Consider the following 13830-nt stretch of genomic DNA (forward strand, 5'->3'; position numbering starts at 1 on the left):
ATATATATATATATATATATATATATATATATATATACATATATATATATATATATATATATGAACTGGTTTTCTTTTTTTTTCCACTCTGATCCAAGAATAGATTAATAACTGGAATATCTGGAACAGGTTTTTTGTGGTGTCAAACACAATAACATGTTGCAGCTGCATCATTGGTGATAATAGTGATGGCAAGAAGCAGTGGAACAAGAAAAAGCGATTTGACAGATTTGGTGATAACAACTTTAGACCTTGTGTTGATGGCACTGTTGTTCTCAGCCAATGGTGTAGCTTGTGTAGTGGGAGTGATAGCGTATAAGGGTAACAAGCACTTGCAATGGATGAAAGTGTGCGATGTCTTTGATGCTTATTGACACTACATGACAACTGCATTGGTCCTCTCCATAATTGGGTCGACAGTGTTTCTTTTGCTGGTGTTGTATTCTATTCTCAAACTCCATTACAGATCAAGAAGCTAGACATTATTCACCTTTTATTTATATTTGTAGTGTCAATTTGTTAGCCAAGGGTTTTCTTGAGTGAATCTGTTTTTGGCTTAGAGCTTGAACTTCAAAACATAGGAGTTATATTTAACTTATGATGGGCCTAGTAGTGGTTAAATTGAATTTGGTTCGTGTTTTGTAGTGAATACACTTTAGCAGATGGTAGGTCGATTTATTTAAGAGCAGTAACAATAAATATAGGTAGCTACTACTTTGCTTATATGAATGCATGACAAAGTCATTTCACTTTGGAAAAGTAGGTGATAACGGTTGAAAAACCGTTATTTTTATACTTAATTTTGATATAAAAAACACCCATAATAACTTAGAAACTTGCTTTAACTTATGTTTTTGATTTAGTTTTGTGAATAACAGATTTGAGAATATACTTTATGATTTTATCACTAAATTCCCTTGATTTTGTAGGTTTTTGGAATGATTTGAAACAAGGGTTGAAGTATCAAGGAGTTGCATTGTAGAAAAGTCAACCAAAATACAGAAAAGTCAACCAGTCAACTAGAAAAGTTAAACAGCCAACCAGAATGTGGAAAAGTCAACCAAAGTGTAAAAAAAGTAGCGCAAAGCGGTAATAGGCATCGAGCGCCAGTCTCGGGACCAATTTTACACTGTTTTTCGCTTGGGCGACATTCTAAGTGTCGCACCCACCGCTGAGCGGTACTGTAGCGTTGAGCGCCATATTCTTGGGCCCGGGCCAGTTTTTCTATTATTTTTATGATCTATTTAAAGACCCAGACACCCTAGAGAGTCTATCTTTTGGTAGAAGAGATGTAGAAACACATTTCTCACCCCTTGAAGGCAGATTTTGGATGCGGGAGCTCCAACTTATCAAATCTAGGGTTTATCTTTTCATTCTTTTCATTGTGTTCATCTAGTTTCACCGTGTCTATGGTGAACTAAACCTCCATTTTTGTTGGGGAAACGATGTAATCCTATTAAAACTCTCATATATTGAATTAATGCTTTATTCATATGCTTTCTTTTATTAATTGTTAGAGCTTTTCCTCCATTATCTTTGCATGCTTTGTTTAAGACATTATTCAATAGCATAATCTTTGACTATATCAATATGGACACATGTGGGTAGATCTAGACATGAGGGAATTCTCTCGGGAGCAATATTACCTAGACATAGGGATAGGAGGACCGATTGCCTTTAACCTTCTGTGCGAATGTAATGCATGAATAATTGCTAGGGAGACAAGACATTGTAAACTAGTAATTAGGATAGGCTCTTTTGACCAAGACATTGTGGCATTAACATTAATGAAAAAGTAGAATTTGTAAATATATGAGAGTGGATTAGGATAAGTCGGAAACCCTAAGAACATCATTCATCCATATCGTTCAACTGTCAATTGATTAACTTTTGCATGTGCATGTTTAATTTTCGTTTTTGCATTCTAAATAACAATTTTCGTTAGTCAAGTCTTATTACAATCAACAAATCACACGAAAGTCTAAGCCTATGAGTCTCTAGGGAAATGATACTTGGTCTTACTATTTATTATTACTTGATACGATTCGGTACGCTTGTCGGAGTCTTAACAAGTTTTTGGTGCCGTTGCCGGGGACTCGTGGTTTAACTATTCTAGTAGTGTGATTATTGATTAACTTTGACTTTTTATGTTTATTTTTGTTTGTTCTAATAAATGTTTTCTAGGGTTTTGTGCCTAATGTTTGCAGGATACAATTTGGACAACAATTTGATTATATGGGCACTTAATTCTATTAGGATAATCTCAACCACTGGTGGGAACCTCAACAACACTCTCTATCAATGGCAAGATTGTAAGAGGTCTTTCAACAATCGATGTAAAATATTGACTCCGCTCAAAAAAGCATAGACGCAACATGCAAAAGGATGAGATACAAATTAGTCACTTAATTGAGAAACTGGACAATTCTAGGGTTGATACTGAAGTTAACCCTTGGGAGGAGTGTCAAGCCAATATCACTGAAAGTGACGAGATTGTTGTTGAGGAAAAGATAGAGAGAGATGAGGAAAAGATAGAGGAAGAAAAAATAGAAAGGTTGAGTGAGAAAGATAAATATGAAGAAAAGGAAAAAGAAGTGGTTGAGAGAAAAGAAAAAAAGAGATGTGTCTAAAAATAACGAAGAAAGCACGGGAAAAGAAAAAGAGAAAATTAAGGGAGAAGAAAAGTAAGAAAAAGAGGATGAGAGGAAAGAAGAAAAGATCATATGAAAAACCCCTTCCTCATCCAAAGAAGTATCATAGGAAGGAAAAAGAATTTAAGTGCTTTATGGAAACTTTCAAGAAATTGGAGATTAAAGCTCCTATGATTGAGACATGGAAACATGTGCTTGGTTTTATCAACTTTCTGAAGAAATTCAGCAGAAAGAAGAAAAAGAAAAGAATATCAAGCAAGGAGAATATCAACACTTACTGATGGGTGTTTGAGCTTTACTGGGTCAAGCTACGTTAAAAGAGCGCTTGCTGGGAGGCAACCCAATTTCTGATTTCTTCTTTTTAATCTATTATTTGTGTGGTTTGGATTTTTCTTTGTGTGTTTGAGTCTTTTTTTAGGTTATATGTTGCTTCTGATGGCAGTGATGATGGATGCTAGGAAGACTTAGATAACAACTATTATTGATGGATGTTGTTATGAGGATGACGAATGAAAGCATCTACTGATGGATGCTGCTACAACATCTACTGATGGATATTGCCATGATAAGAATGAGGAATAATAGCATCTACTGAAGGATGTTATGTGATTAAGCATCTACTGAAGGATGTTATGTGATTAGCATCTACTGATGGGTGCTAATGAGAAAGATGTGCATCTACTGAAGGATGCTGGAGGATTATTGGGTCAGGCTCATGACGTTAAACAAGCGCTACCTGGGAGGCAACCCAGTTTTCTAAACCTATCTTTTTAATTTATGCTTTATTTGCTTTTGATTTTAGAATATGTTGCGATGCACTTGGTCTAAAACTTATATCTGATGCAATGGGTTGATGATGATTTGATGAGTGTGCTTGATGATGCTTTTATATTGATTGATGTTGAGATGATATATGAGATGCTATATACAGGTGGTGGTTCATAATATGCATGAACAGATGCATGATGATATGATTGTGATTGTGATACTGGGCAAGATGTGTATCTATGTATTGGAACTTGAAATTAGTATATGTGAGGTTTTGAACTCCAGAGTTCTTGATTGAATGATTGTTATTAATTTAAAAGCATGAATGACTTTCCCAGATTTCTATGATTAAATCACCTGCTTGCTTGTGTCATATGATCAAGGCCATTTTTTATTAGCCATTTCTTAATCAATGCATAAATTTTCGTCCCAATAAAAAAGAACACCATGTGTTCTATCCTTTTTTAACCTAAGCCTTAAACAGTATGTGAAAACCCTTTTTGAAAATCTCTACCTTGAGTTAAGTTGAGAGCTATTGTGTGGTATTGATAAAGGTTCGAGTTTGGGGTTGTTGGGAAAGTTGAAAAAGAAAAAGATAAGCATTGAGCTAAAGTGTTGAGTAAAGCTTGAAAAGATAGAAAGATAGAAAAGATTGAAAAAAATAGAAAAGATAGAATAAAAGAAAGATAAGTTCAATGCAAAAAGGGGAAAGTTGGGAATGAGTGAGATTGGTTTGTTTAAAGAGAGTTTGTGCTTGAATGAGAAATTTATGAATGACTCTCTTAACTCAAGGATTTTGTGATCCAGAAAAACCAATGTTCTTCTTAGCCCAACCACGTTACAAGCCATGAAAAGTCCTTGTGATGATAACTTGCTTGTGAGTATGATTGATTATGGTTAAATGAAAGGCAAAGTTAATTTGTGTGACATTGTGATAGTAGAGAGAATGAGTCACTTCAATATACACCTGTGTGCTTGAGTGAAACACTTTCCTTGGTGAGGAGTAGTTCCAGTTATACATGATTGCATCTGTGCATGGTTAATTGGTCATTCATGATAATAGCATTTGTTGGAAAGACTGTGATTATGTGAACACCATATTGAGTTTAATTGAAGTAATGCATTTGTACATCTTGACTGATATTTTTATGATGAGTTGAGAGTGATTACTTGTCTTGGCAAAAAGATTTTTGAAAAATGTTAACTCATTGTATTAATTGTTTGAAAGCTGAGTTACATTTTGTTTTGCTTGAGGACAAGCAAAGTTCTAAGTTGGGGGTTGTGACAACGGTTGAAAATTCATTATTTTTATACTTAATTTTGATACAAAAACACCCTTAATGACTTAGAAACTTGCTTTTACTTATGTTTTTGCTTTAGTTTTGTGAATAAGAGAGTTGAGGATATACTTTATGATTTTATCACTAAATTCCCTTGATTTGGTAGGTTTTTGGAATGATTTGAAACAAAGTTTGAAGTATCAAGGAGTTGCATTGCAAGAAAGTCAACCAGAATGCAGAAAAGTCAACAAGACAACCAGAAAAGTCAATCAGTCAACCAGAAAAGTCAACCAGTCAACCAAAATGCTGAAAAGTCAACCAGAGTGCAAAAAAAGTAGTGCTGAGCGGTAATGGGCGCTGAGCGCCAGTCTCGAGACCAGTTTTTCACTATTTTTCGCTTGGGTGACACCGTTGGGCGCCATTCTAAGTGTCGCACCCACCACTAAGGGGTACTGTAGCGCTAAGCGTCAGTTTCTTGGGCCTGAGCTAGTTTTTTTGTTGTTTTTATGATCTATTTAAAGACCTAAACACCCTAGAGAGTCTATCTTTTGGTAGAAGAGACGTAGAAACACACTTATCACCCCTTGGAGGCAGATTTTTTATGCGGGAGCTCCAACTTATCAAATCTAGGGTTTATCTTTTCATTGTGTTCATCTAGTTTCACCGTGTCTATGGTGAACTAAACCTCCATTGTTGTTGGGGAAACGATGTAATCCTATTGAAACTCTCATATATTGAATTAATGCTTTATTCATATGCTTTCTTTTATTAATTGTTAGAGCTTTTCCTCCATTATCTTTGCATGCTTTGTTTAAGACATTATTCAATANCATAATCTTTGATTATATCTATATGGACACATGTGTGTAGATCTAGACATGACGAAATTCTCTCAGAAGAAATATCACCTAGACATAGGGCTAGGAGGACCAATTGCCTTTAAGCTTCTGGGCGAATGTAATGCATGAATAATTGTTAGGGAGACATTGTAAACTAGTAATTAAGATAGGCTCTTTTCACCAAGACATTGAGATTAGGGTAAATTAGAAAGTGACATTAACATTAATGAAAAAGTAGAAATCGTAAATATGTGAGAGTGAATTAGGATAAGTCAGAAACTCCAACAATATCATTCATCTATATCGTTCAACTATCAATTGATCAACTTTTGCATGTGCATGTTTAATTTTCGTTTTTGCATTCTAAACAACAATTTTCATTAGTCAAGTATTATTACAATCATCAAATCACATGAAAGTCTAGGCCTATGAGTCTCTAGGGAATCGATACTTGGTCTTACCACTTATGATTACTTGATATGATTCGGTACGCTTGTCGGAGTACTAACAGTAGGTAAATGCAGTAACTTGTAGCTACTCAAGATCAATATATGCAACCTTCTTCACCTTCCTTCTTCAATCAAAATTAATGTTTCTTAGGAATAATAAAGAAGGGAATATATTTATATATAAATATATGATATAAATAGTATACAGTTAAATATTTTCTGTACAATTTTCGTCTTTTAACACATATCACAGAGCAATGTTATTTATTTATTTTATTATTATTATTATTACAATTAAATATAACAATAAAGGTTAAATATGTTTTTGCTCCCTTAACTTTTAGTTAAAATTGGAATTAGTCCCTCTTCAAAACTTTGGTCTAATTTAGTCCCCCAACTTTAGAAATGTATGAATTTTGTCTTTTTAACTAAACTTTGTTAGGTTTATTTGATGTTTCAAGCTTGTTTCATGATAGCATTTAGATTGTTTACATTGTTTGACACATCTTTGCTTCAATGTTAACTGAGAAACACGTTTGAAACATCAATTAAAGTTAACAAATTTGGTTAAAAAGACTAAATTCATACATTTCTAAAGTTGGGGGACTAAATTAGACCAAAGTTTTGAAGAGGGACTAATTCCAATTTTCACTAAAAGTTAAGGGAGCAATAACATATTTAACCCTAATATTAATAAATAACATTTTATATTATTTTAATAACTAGGGGCATTTTAGTAATCTGTAATTTCTACCAATTAAACTAATTTTTTAAATCTGTCACATTAATCAAATCCTACACTAATTCTCGCAAACTTCTCCCAAATCTACTTTCAATTACCCACAAATCCAATCAAAAAAACAACAAAAAAATTACCCTCAAATTCACTCAAATCCATTCAAATCATCTCTCCCAATTATCTCCCCCAAATCACCTCAAAATATGAAAGCCTTAGTGAGACAACCCAACTTGGCTCACTTATACATGAGCTGAAAAAATTCGAATCTGGTCCGACCCACCACGAGTTGGTAAGTTAAACGGGTTGGTTCTCTGGCTCATTTAATTATAAATTTTTATTAAATAAAAAATTAAAATTTTGATTTAATTCAAATCTAAATAAACATCACACTAAAATGATGTTAAATTCCAAAGAAAATTCAAAATAAATAAAAAAGTATCATACAATCCAAGCGTAATCCAAAAACATGTACAAAAGGAAAATAAATAAGTTTTTAATATTCATAATTTTTGTATCACTTGTCCATTTATAATATTAGAGTCTTGAATAGATAAATCTATAATATTTTTCTCTCTTGAAACATTTTCTTCTTTATCATAATCTACAATATAATAAAAGAAATGCTAACTAATAATATTGAAACATAAAATAATAAATAATTAAATTAAATTAGGTAGGTTAATGTGACATCCCAATTATAAAATAAAGATATATGATATAATAAAGACGTCATCATGAATAATACTATAAAACAGTCAAGAGTAATAGGATTATAGTCATCCTTAAACAATACTTAGAATTTGAAAGTGGAGTATTAAAGTTTCTCCCTGGAATTTACAAGGAATTAAAAACTTAGAACATGATAAAGTTCTTCAAAATAAAAGGCTAATCAAGTGAACCCTAGTGGACTAGACTGCAGCACTACCATCCCCACCCAAAGTTGTCTCCAAAGTAACTTCCTCGCCATGTGTTCCCATCTAAGTGGATGATCATCGCAAAAGGAAACAAACACAAACATGGCACAATTGCGTATTTTTCTTGCTCCTAGTATGTCTGGGCTCCTGCTGCAAGCACAAGAAACACAAACCCTAGTAGCACTTTTTTTTTTATATTTTTTTAAAGAAAATAAAAAGATAAAAAGATATATACAATCAAGTCAAACTTAATCAGTTTACACTACTAGATAAGTTAAACCACGAGTTCCCGGCAACGGCGCCAAAAACTTGTTAAGTCCCTGGCAAGTGTACCAGATCGTTATCAAGTAATATAAACAGGTAAGTCCAAGTATCGTTTTCCCAAAGGACTCTTAGGCCTTAACTTAATCATATATGAGAGCTTCAAAAGATTACATTGTTCCCCAACAACAAAGGGTTTAGTTCACCATAATCATGGTGAAACTAGATGAAAATAATGAAAGAATGGANGAAATAACNCTAAACTTGGTTGGTTGGAGCCTAAGCATCCAAGGAACCTCCTCCAAGGTATGTGGAATAGCTCTGGACGTTTGTCTCTGCCAAAAGAATCTCCTTCTAATTCGCATTGGGGCTATATATAAGCCCAGAAAGATAACAGATAGATTACAGAAAGATTTATAGAATCTAGCTAAAAAAACCAGACAACCGCCCAGGCGCCTAATTTTACCGCTCAGCGGTTTGCCTTGTGCCGCTTTGACCGCTCAGCGGTCAGTTTTTCCGCTAAGCGGTTTCCCTCTAATCGCTCTAAGCGCTCAGCGGACCTTTATGGCACTCAGCGGCTTGCTTGACCCTTCTTTTCATCATTTTTCTCCTTCTTTCGTGCGTCTAAGTCCACCTTACTTCACCTCCATCTTTAATTCATCTAAAAACCCTACAAAACAATACAAAACAAGCATAATATCTCTAAAACCAACTTTTGACTCTCAAAAGACTCAACTAAGTGTTTTACTTGATTTAAAGCTCATTCTAAGCCACAAAGGGTATGTTTTAGTATCAAATTTAAGCATGAAAATAACGGATTTTAGACCGTTATCACCAAATTGTCAAAATCCAAATTTTGAGGCCGAGATAATCGATTATCATCCCTTGGTAATCGATTATTTACGTTAATTTCCGAAAAACGCAAATTTGAACCAAATTTTCAACCTAAGATACATCTAACATTCATAAACTATTGCAAACCTCTTTAAAAAATACCAGGATACATAGAGCTTTCTTTTCCTTTAGAAAATTTCACCTGTAAGATAAAACAATAGAGTTTTGGTCCCCATAATCTCATTTGGGTCCTTTTGATGTTAGAGGCAAATTATTTAATAACAGGAGTCCAAGCATATTTTTCTTTAGGAACATCAAAATGTTTGATTCTACATTTGTTAGAAGTGTGCCCCTTTTTCATACAATAAAAACATATGACAACATTTGGGTTCCTATAACAAACAGTTCCTTTTTCAACCCATACCCTACGGGTTCTTTTAATTTGGTTCTTATTTTTAAAAACCCTTTTAACAAGTATAGGCATTTCAACATTATTTCTAGTTGCAACTTCAAGAAGATTTTCAAGAATATCAGTATCAAGCATATGACTCTTACACGAAAGACATTCAACGGGATGTTCAACATTTGAAGACTCTTTCATTTCTAAGTTGTAGATTTTATTTCTCAAAACTACTTCCTCATCTAATCCCTTCTCATATTTAATTTGCAATTTTTTAAATTCTTTTTCTAAATTTTTATGAGCAACATTTAATTTCTCATATTCATCAAGCAATTCAAGAAAAGCCTTTTGCACATCAAATTCACTAGTGTCAAGGCTAGAATAACTTACTTGGCTTGCAGTGTCATCAACAATAGTTGTCAAACATAAGTTCGCTTCTTCAACATAATCACTTGAACAAGATATGCTTGAAGCATTATCATTCCAAGCAATATAAACATTCTTTTTCTTGAATGACTTCTTTTCTTCACCCTTTTTGAGGTTTGGACAATCTTCATTAACATGTCCTTTTTCTCTGCAACCATAACATCTCGGTATTTTTTAATTTGTTCCCTGCCTTTCAATTTCATGAACTTGTTGAATTTTCTGAACATGTGAATCATATTTTCGTCGTCTTCGTCTTCATCTTCAGATTCCTCATCCTTTTCTGAACTTGTTCCTTTAGAATTTTCAGTTTTGAAGGCCAACGTTTTCTTCTTTCCTTGGGCTTCCTCAACACTTAGTTTATTCAACTCGAGCTCGTGCTCTCTCAACTCTCCAAAAAGCACAGCCATAGGCATGGACGTCAAGTCTTGAGACTAAGTTATCGCAATAACCTTTGGCTACTTCATCCTGTTCAAAGATTTCAAAATTTTAACATTTAATTCTCCAGTGTCAAATTTCTTACCTAAACCAAAAAGATGGTTGACGATATGTGTGAAGCGTTTTTGCACATCAGCGATGGTTTCACCCTGTTGGATCCTGAACATCTCATACTCCTGTATCAGGGTGTTCTTCCTAGCACGTTTCACATCGTCGGTTCCTTCATGGGTTACTTGAAGAACTTCCCACATCTCTTGAGCTGTTTTGCACACTGAGATCCTGTAAAATTCATCTTATACCAAAGCAGAGGATATTATATTGCGAGCCTTAATATCAAATTGGGCTCTTCTATTTTCTTCAGCAGTCCATTGCAAATATGGTTTTTCTTCCTCTACACCATTTAAATTTACAGTAGGAATAAAAGGACCATTCAAAACAACTTCCCAAATACCCCTATCAATTGACTCTAAAAATATTTGCATTCTTATTTTCCAAAATGCATAATTTTCCCCCGTAAACAAAGGAGGTCTATCAATAGAAGCACCCTCAGCATAAACTTGGTTATGACCGCCCATTTTCGAAAAATTTGAAAAACTATCAAAGCAAGCTCTGATACCAATTGTTGGAACAATCGGTAACGTTCGGAGAGTATAACGCAGCGAAATAAAACTTAAAGTAGCGGAAAGCGTGTTTGGTCATACCTCAAGTTAAAGTGGTCCGTTTTAAGAAATAAATTTTCTAAGAGAAAATTTATCGAACAGTTGGAGTGCTAAAAGTTTAAAGAGTGCAGGGAAGAGAAAAAAAATCACACAAATGATTTTTATATTGGTTTGAATCAAAAGATTCTACGTCCAGTTGTTAATCGCTATAAAAAGTGATTAACATTTTTCACTAAAAATATAGTTGTACAGATTACAAGATAATGAAATGAGTAAGGGATAGAAAACACATTCCTTCGACAAACGAACCGGAAGATGAACACTCTGCCAACTCGAAGAGAACCGCTCCGACTTTCGACACACGAAATGCGAGCTTCTCCTATTCACGAGACCAGGCAGAGTATCTTGCCAACTTGAAGAGAAAATGCTCCGACTATCGACACACGAAACGCGAGCTTCTCCTATTCACGAGACCAGACAATAGCACTCTTTCACTTTGAGAACTTCCTCAGACAAACTGTATTCTCAAAATGGCATATATCCTTTTCACTCACAAAGAGTTTCCCTTAGGCACACAGCTCTAATACTCTCAGATGAAAAGTTAAATTATAAGAGTTATGTAAAAACCTATTTATAAGCCCAGGGTCAGAAAATGAAAAGTCATCTCCTAACAGCCACAAATAATCTATTATCATAAGTGATAATCGATTATTTGAGTCCGTTATGGGGTTTTCAAAAATGTGATAATCGATTATTTTGAGGAATAATCGATTATTCCAGTGACTTGGGCAATACTGAATCAGACAGATATAATCGATTATTTTGTGCAATAATCGATTATTTACGTGATGACTTACTAAATACGAAAACTTCTAAGACTTTTTACATCTTTACAATTTATCCTATACATTTTTTTCTACAAAATGCGTTTAACAAAGATGAACTTAGAGTCCTCAACTCTTCAGCTTTTATCATCATCAAAACTTTACAGTAGCTTTAAGATACCAATATTCCTCATTGGTAACAAGAAGATGGAGCAAGGTTTAGAGAGAAAAGCTTCTGAAGAACCTAACTTTTAGAGAGAGTGTGGAAAGCTAACAATTGAATTCTGATTTCTGAAAAATTTCTCTCTAAGGTCAGGTTATCCCTAGCCTTATGGGCCTGACTGTCTCACATAAAGCCTAATGGCTTGAAAATTTTTTAAGTCCTTATAGTTAACGAGCCAACTCGGCTCACCACGGGTTCAATCTTGTGAGCCGGATTATAAGTGAACCGGATTAAAAACCAACGTACATAAAAAGTTATATTTTTTTAAATTTAACCTAACTTAAACCCGTGATGAGCCGGATTAATTATCAAATTATAACCTAAACACTATATTATATTACCCAGAATGTTAATAACAGGCACAATAGGTACAGGGAAATATGTTTCTTAACGACTAACGTTTACCTTTTATTTTATTGTTAATGTAGCAAATGGTTATTAGATATTGGAAATGGCACATGTTGAAATTATGCCTAAATGACTTATTTAAAAGACTTTTGTATCCATATAAAGTAAGGTAAATAGTTCACAAATTCCTAACTTAACTAATCTTTAATTTAATATTTGATAAAAAATGAAATTATTCTTGAGAAACCTAAATACATTAAATTTATATTAGTTTCATTTCATTTTTTTAAGTATATAATATCAAGGCCAATCTTTTTGAAAGGCCGATGGTGGTGTCCAAACTCTTAAAATTCAATACATAATAAAAATTTATGAAAATTAAATTAAATAATTTTTTTTATTAAACATGTCATTTAATGTTAATGTATAGTAAAATATAAAATTAAATATAATAAAGAATAAAAAAAATCTTTTTTTTATTGTTGTTGTTTTATCTCTCATTTACTTATTGTGTTTGTTCATCTTCTATTTTTTTTATATGTTCTTTTTTGTCCTATTAAGAAAAAATAAATGCAATTAAAGACAAGTTCATTATTTTTTTTCTTATATGTTTTGTTCCATTATGAAGAAAAAAATACCTCTCTTGTCCCACTTAATACTAAAATATTAGTTTAATATTTTTTTTTATCACATGAGTGTTTTGTATAGTATTTTTTTAATATAAAAGAAAAAGTTAACTATTATATTTTTTTTTCATAATATAAATTTAATTGTTCTTAATAATCATATATTTTTCTTTTAACAATTACATTCATCAATATATTAGTTTATTTTTTTTATCTTGAATATCTTTTTTATATATGAAGAATAAGAAAAATAGATTCATCTTTTAAAAATGATAAAAAAGAAGAAGAAAACAACATAAGGTCAATTTCTTTACATATTTTGAATGCTAATGATCTAATTATTTATTTTAGTTTTATTAGTTATAATGATTAAAGATAAATTTTGTAATTATTATGACTCCTTCAAAATTATTAGTCAAGATCAACCAAATAAGACAATTCAAATATTAAATTTTAATTTTTTAATTTGAAAATAGCATTGTAGTTACCATTTATAGAATTAAATATTTCAATAATATAGACATTAACAAAATAACCACTACCAAAAAATGTAACTAAAAAAATAGTCTTATCCTTATTTATTGAGAAAATCTTAACAAATATCAATGGATAAGTATTTATGACATAATTTAACAAATAATTAATTCTAAAAATATCAATTAGAAAATAATTAATTTCAGTGTCAACTAAAAAAAGTTTAACTTACATAAGTTGAAAAATACTTTTCATAAAAGTTACAACTAACAATGGCTTAAATAATATTGCCCATGTTTATTGAAAAAGAAAAATACTAATTAATGTTGATAGGTAAATACTTTTGACATTCATTTTGATTGATCAATACTGACGAAAACTAACCTTGTATGACATTAACTCAAAATAATATTCATTGATAAATAAAAGAAATGTGTATTTGTTATCAACCAAGAAAACAAGGTTGATGAAAAAATTCCAATTAATGTCAATTGAGAAATAAAACTCACCAATATATATATATATATATATATATATATATATATATATATATATATATATATATATATATATATATATATATAGATATATAGATATATAGATATAAAACTTTGATCCAAACCTAACTAATTTTTTAAACTTGTTTTCTTTTTGAGTAATTAAATTTATATTTGAGATTA

Source organism: Vigna radiata, unplaced genomic scaffold, assembly GCF_000741045.1.
Source record: "Vigna radiata var. radiata cultivar VC1973A unplaced genomic scaffold, Vradiata_ver6 scaffold_23, whole genome shotgun sequence".
Taxonomy (NCBI): domain Eukaryota; kingdom Viridiplantae; phylum Streptophyta; class Magnoliopsida; order Fabales; family Fabaceae; genus Vigna; species Vigna radiata.